This window comes from Syzygium oleosum, unplaced genomic scaffold (genome assembly GCF_021117445.2).
Source record: "Syzygium oleosum isolate NSW1041296 unplaced genomic scaffold, Sole_v2.1 Sole_v2.03, whole genome shotgun sequence".
NCBI lineage: Eukaryota > Viridiplantae > Streptophyta > Magnoliopsida > Myrtales > Myrtaceae > Syzygium > Syzygium oleosum.
Genome location: NW_026607487.1, coordinates 10,511,643 through 10,518,078, shown reverse-complemented (window position 1 = coordinate 10,518,078; position 6,436 = coordinate 10,511,643). Strand labels below are relative to the sequence as shown.

At 44.1% G+C, this 6,436-nt stretch overlaps 1 long non-coding RNA gene across 1 annotated transcript; it reads left to right on the top strand.

Annotated features, from left to right (window-relative positions):
* The first annotated feature begins 129 nt into the window (after window positions 1–129).
* On the top strand, window positions 130–683 carry LOC130137655 (uncharacterized). Its single transcript, XR_008816012.1, has 2 exons — window positions 130–304; window positions 496–683. It is a non-coding gene; the product is annotated as an uncharacterized LOC130137655 (long non-coding RNA).
* The last annotated feature ends 5,753 nt before the right edge of the window (window positions 684–6,436 follow it).

Sequence of the window (6,436 nt, the reverse complement as noted above, 5' to 3'; positions counted from 1 at the left end):
ATTACTCATTTTTCGCGAAATAAAAGTATCTTCAAATTCAATGAAAAATCGCCGGACTGTTTGGTAGGCGAATGATATTTCGTACTCTATGTCCTATCTCCTTCAATTATCACATCGTACGCACACCCTCACAGTAAAGAAGGTGACGCATTAAATTAAAACACACACCCACCCATATAGGGGGTTAGATAGAGAGCCATTATAACTAGATGCTACCTAATGAAAATCCTCACTTCTTTGCAGGTCGCGTAAAAAATTGGAGCAACAACATCGTTCACTGGTTTGCTCGGTTCTTCTTGTGAAGGTACGTACAATCACCTACTTCAGATCGTATTTTATTTCACTAGATTCCGTGTCGAATTATCTCGATCTCGCATTTGGATGATATCATCTTCTCATTTCATTGTGATAAAAAAGTTATTGCGTTATGAATTGATGCTTCGGAATATGTCTATAAACTCACCGCTCGGCGCTTGCATTGAACTACCTCCACAGAGTTTTTTTGATGGAGAACAGTAACTATCCACAAACTCATCCGGATTTCCGGTACTTTTCTCCTCCGTCAGCATGGATCGATCCGAATTCTGTATCGTCTGACGACGATAAAACTCCGACGTGGGTTATTGTTGGCATAGTCATTGTTGTCGTCATACTCTGTGGTTTCCTTTTCTACTACATCTGGAGGCGACAGAAGAAAATCTGGAAAAAAGTGGCAAAGCCAGCTCCAGCTCCAGCTCCCAAAAAAGAAGAGAAGAAAGATGACGGTAAGCAACCGAAGCCGCCTCCTCCTCCCGCGCATCCGCCAATCTTCATCCCGATGGGCTTACCAGCTCATTGTCCGAGATGCCATTACAAAGGAGGACGATATTCTTCATCATATGCTTGCCCTCAGTGTGCGTGGCAGAGTAACCGTAGTGAAGGGTAGCCAGACAACAGATAGAGACAGAAATTACCCAAGTTTTTCCTCATCTTGTTGTGTGGCATGTGAATTTGGAAGCTTCTATTTATGTTTGTGTGTGAAACTTGAACGACACACGGTGACAAATCGTCTACTTCTACTGTACAACGTTGGAGATTCGATGGGAAGGATTTATCGAATTTCTTCTCATAATACATGAGCAGTTCTATGGTCATTGAGAAATAGATTCTCGCATCATAACGAAAATTATAGCTCTTTGTGTTTTTTTTTTCCGTAATTTCGATACAAATCATCGTAAATCGACCGAATGATCCACATACATGATAAAAGAGCATTCCTGCTCTCGTCGAGAACCGTTTGACAGATTCACTCCATTATTACCTCATATTTCTAAGAGAGTCATCGGAACTAAACCACGTAGCGATACTCGCAAATAAAATGGATTATTTTATTTGCTCTTTTGAGCGGGCCCCTCATACTCTAATTTGTACAGATGGAATTATTATCAATCCCTATCCCAAATGAAGTGCTAGGGACGGGCAACTCCAGAAAGTGACCCTTGAGTGAGTGAATGGAAGTGTGGTTGTGACACAAACTCCTCAAAGTCTTTATGGTCAATGGATGGGAAAAAGTGTCAAAAAAGTCATAAATCTTCTACATTAGTGCTAATTTAGTAATAAACCTTTTTTTAGTGCTAATTCAGTCCTAAATTATTTGCATTGATATCAATTGAGTCCTAAACCTTTTTTTGATGCCAATTCAGTTCTAAACCTTTTGCATTGGTGCTAATTCAGTCTTAAACCTTTTGCATTGGTGCCAATTTAGTCCTAAACTTTTTTTTTGGTGTCAATTCGTCCTAAACCTTTTGTATTGGTGTCAATTCAGTCATTCGACACGTTAATAGCTATTAGCCGGAAGGACTGAATTGGTACCAATGCAAAAGGTTTAGGACTGAATTGGCATCAAAAAAAGGTTTAGGACTAAATTGGCACAAATGCAAAAGGTTTAGGACAGAATTGACACCACAAAAAGTTTTAGGACTAAATTGGCACAAATGCAAAAGGTTTAGGACTTTTTTGACACTTTTCTCTCAATGGATGATATCTATAATTGAGCCAACAAACCTAATTTTCAGACCAAAAATATATAAAAAAAAACAAATGAACCTTGCTTTGACTCAAACCTTACTTGATCTAGGATGTTAAATTATGTCTCGAGTTTGAACCGTTTACGAAATCCGATTTAATAGGATAAATATCCAAGTTTGACCGCACAATGAAATTCAACAGTTGGACTCACCATTGTTACGGCAGGTTGGACTAATAATAGAGCAACAAAATGGTAAGAAGAAAGATAGGCACTATAAATAAAAGACAAAATAAAGGCCCACAAGAGTTTCTGTAATATTCACTTCTCCTCGTTGAAGCCGCCAGTGTGCGGAGTCCAAGTGTGTGGACTCCCATGAACGCAGCCACACCACGAGCTCTTGATGTAGACGAACGAACAGAGAACACTCCGTTTCTTTGGCCGTGCGCACGTGATTTGTGTTGTGAGTTTTACGTCCAAGCAAGTTCTTTATTTGTAAATATTTTGGAGTTTGGTATAATTTAGGTGTGGAAAACACTCGAATGCGTGAGCGATTGTAACTCCGATTATCCAATTTTAGTGGATTATTCATTACTGGCTTTTTTCGTAGATGTAGGTATCGACACTCGGACTGAATCACGTAAATCTCTAGTGCCATTTATTGTTCATCGTTTATTTTTTTGATTTTCTTGCATTGACTTGAATTGCAAGATCTAGTTAGCGTTTTCGTGCATTAATTTTACAACGGGAGAAGAACACTAGAAGTGCCAAAACTTATGTACGGCGCTCACTTTAGTGCCAAAAGTTTGTTTCGGATCACTTAAGTGCCAAAATCGGAGAAAAACGATCACTTAAGTGCCAACGGCGAGAAATTCTAGCCAAATTAATACGTGACTTTTTTAATTAAAATTTTAATCTACGTGGCATTTCCACATGTATATTTTGAATTTCTCAGTCCTACGTGGCATTTTCACGTGTAAATTTCGAATTTTTAATTGTTTTTTTTATTTTTTTATTTTTTCCTTCTTTTCTTTTTTTTTCTTCTTCTTCTTCATTTGGCCAGTGACCGGACACTGGCCACCGGCCATGGTCGGCCGCCTGGCCTCGCCGGGGGTCGCCTTCCCCCGGGCGACCGCCGACGAGGCCGCCGTGGCCTGGGTGAGGGCTGGCCTCGCCTCGCCTGGGCAAGGCGTTCCCGAGCGAGGGAGGCCGGCCCTCGCCTAGGCCACGGCGGCCTCGCGGCGGTCGCCGGGTCGCCGTGGCTGGGCAACCGCCGGCGAGGCCGCCGTGGCTCGGGCGAGGGCCGGCCCGCCGGATCAGCGAGGCGGACCTCGCCTCGCTCGGGCACGCCCTTGCCCGGGCGAGGGAGGCCGGCCTCGCCGGATCCGGCGGGACCGGCCCTCGCCCGAGCCACGGCGGCCTCGCCGGGCGGTCGCCATGGCCTCGGGCGACCGCCGGCGAGGCCGCCGTGGCCCGGGCGAGGGTCGGCCTCGCCTCGCTTGGGCACGCCCTTGCCCGGCAAGGCAAGGCCGGCCCTTGCCGATCCGGCGGGCCGGCCCTCGCCCGGCCACGGCGGCCTCGCCGGGTCGCCTTCGCCCGACGACCGCCGGCGAGGCCGCTGTGGGCCGGCGAGGGCCGGCCTCGCCTCACTTGGGCACGCCCTTGCCCGGGAGGCGAGGCCGGCCCTTGCCGAGATCTGGCGGGGCCGGCCCTCGCCTAGGCCACGCGCCCTCGCCGGGGTCGCCTTCCCCGGCGACCGCCGGCGAGGCCGCCGTGACTGGGCGAGGCGGCCTCGCCGGATCCGGCGGGCCGGCCTCGCCCGAGCCTCGGCGGTCGCCCGTGCCACGGTGGTCTCGCATCGCCCGTGGCGGGCAACGGCGACCTCGTCCGGGCGAGGCCACAGCGGCCGGCCATGGCCGGTGGCCGGTGTCCGGTCACCGGCCAAACGAAGAAGATGAAATAAAATAAAAAAATAAAAAAGGAAAAATCAGAAAAAAATTTAAAATATTATTAAATATTGTCCTCGTCAGCGCCGACGTGTCACGTAGGACTGAGAAATTAATAAAATATGGCCACGTCAGATTTCCAGCAATCCAAATCAGAGTTGGCACTTAAGTGAACGTTTTTTCAAAAAAGTGGCACTTAAGTGATCCGAAACAAACTTTTGGCACTAAAGTGAGCGCCGTACACAAGTTTTGACACTTCTAGTGTTCTTCTCCCATTTTACAACATATAGGATATTATGGGTCTGGCATCTATAAACTACTATCAAAATATTATGGGGCTTAGACAATGCTAAACTAGATAACCAAACCACCAATCAAACACTAGGCTTGATACAGTCGAAAGATAAAGCAATCGAATGGCATGACCAGGCTTTGTAGAAGGTACAATATATGATTAGGAAAAAAAGAAAGAAACATCCTACGTAACAAGTTATAAATGAGTAGAATCGAGTTCAATTTCGAGCCCGACATACTATATCGAGTTGAGCTCGAGCATAGGGATTCGAAAACCAAATTTTGTTCATATTCATGATTCAATATCAAAGCATCGATACTTACCAAAAAAAAAATATCAAAGCATCGATTTCGAGTCAAACGTTGCATCGATACCGATCTACTCAACTCCCCTTATTATGTTGATTTGTCGTTTGTCGACGATCTCTAAACACGGTACGCACAGAAGCGCTCTATAATTATTGTCTACAATGGGTTTGTTGTGAACTGTAAAATCATTTGGAGGACAATAATCGGAAAATTATGGAGGGATCTTATGTGGTTCTTCATTTTGTTATTTATCCCTAGATTTTCGTTGTCCACTTTGTGTACGTTGATTGGAGAAGCATTCCATTTCTTACATGTTTTAAACTCATTTTGCAACTCACGTTGGAGATTTCTCTCTTCATTGGTGATTTGAAACCAAACAATGAAGAAAGAAAGAACCCCACTCCTAGGAATTTGATTGCTGAGATTGGGATTCCTTTTCATGATTTCGTGACCATGAGCCAAACATGGCCTTTAAGTGTTTGAGGTGTCGGCGTGGATAATCCTCCCATATTCACATACCTTGATTTGCTTTGCTCTGGGTGATCGATGAATTCTAACTTTGGTTGGATGAAACATGACTGAACGAACCCTTTCCCTCTTCAGCCTAGCAAAATGTTGGTATTTCAAAACTATGCATAATCGAGAGCCACTTTTGTTGGGAATTTGACCTCTCTAAAATTTCCAAGGTCAAAAATGAATTCGAAAACAGCTCATCCTAGTCGAACTCTTTTATGTTTACCTATGCAGGTCGTGGATACTGTTGAGGACGCCGTCAACTTCATCTTGAGAAAGGAATGCGGTTCTTGACATATGCCTATTTAGACGAAAGATGCCTTTTTCTTTCTGTGGTATCAGCACAATAGTCAATTTTTTGGAAGCTGACACTAGGGGTGAGCGGTTCCAGGTTCCGGGTAGGTTCCGCCCGGAACTTGGAACCTACCTTCGGGTACAGGTTCCTCAAAATGAGGAACCTGGAACCTACCCGTCAGAACGTGGAACCTGGAACCTACCCTGTCACAGGTTCCAGGGTCGGTTCCAGGGTCCAACAGGTTCCTTTTTTTTATTTCATTTTTAGTTAAACAAAACGAAAAATGAATGCAATAATACCGAATAAGAGAGAATACAAAACAAACAAAATTACCTGCTAAAGACTCCGACCGTAGTCCTATCTTGTTAACTCTCTCAGCGGAACCTGCAAAAAGAAAGAGAGAAATTAAGTTTGAAGCATACTGGCTTGAAGATAATGAATGTGGTTAGCTAACAAAAAAGTTTTCTAATTGATATCATATGAACTAACAAGCATTAAAACATGGAAAAGAAGTGGCATGTTGCAATTCTTGAGAATTCTTGAGAAACAATAAGTCATTGCACAACTACGGACCATAGAAAAAATTCAAAAATGGGTTACTTTTGACCAACCTACAGCTGTATATAACCAAGAAAAGACAAATGCGTACACATTTTACCACACGGAATGAAAGGACTTCTCAAGTTATAAGCTTGACTACAAGTGCTTTTATTCTGAAGAGCAGAACAACGAAAGCATTTATCATGAACAACACACTTCAGAAAATTATGTAACCCAACACCATCTTCAGAAATCACAAACCAATGTGCATCCTGACAGTCCAGCAAACCGGATCCCTATGTTCTCCATAATCGGCCAGTAATGAAATGAGGAGGCACACAGACATAGACTCAAATCGCGGGAGAATGAATGCGATATAGATGAATCGAAGACTAATGTTGCGATTCAAGTAATGAAATGGGCAACCAAGTGTTTTGGTTCACAAGTTTTTCCTTAAAAATAAACATAGCTTCATTCAGACATTATTACAAACATATGGTGGTCAATTCGTACATATGGCACAGAGACAAGCTT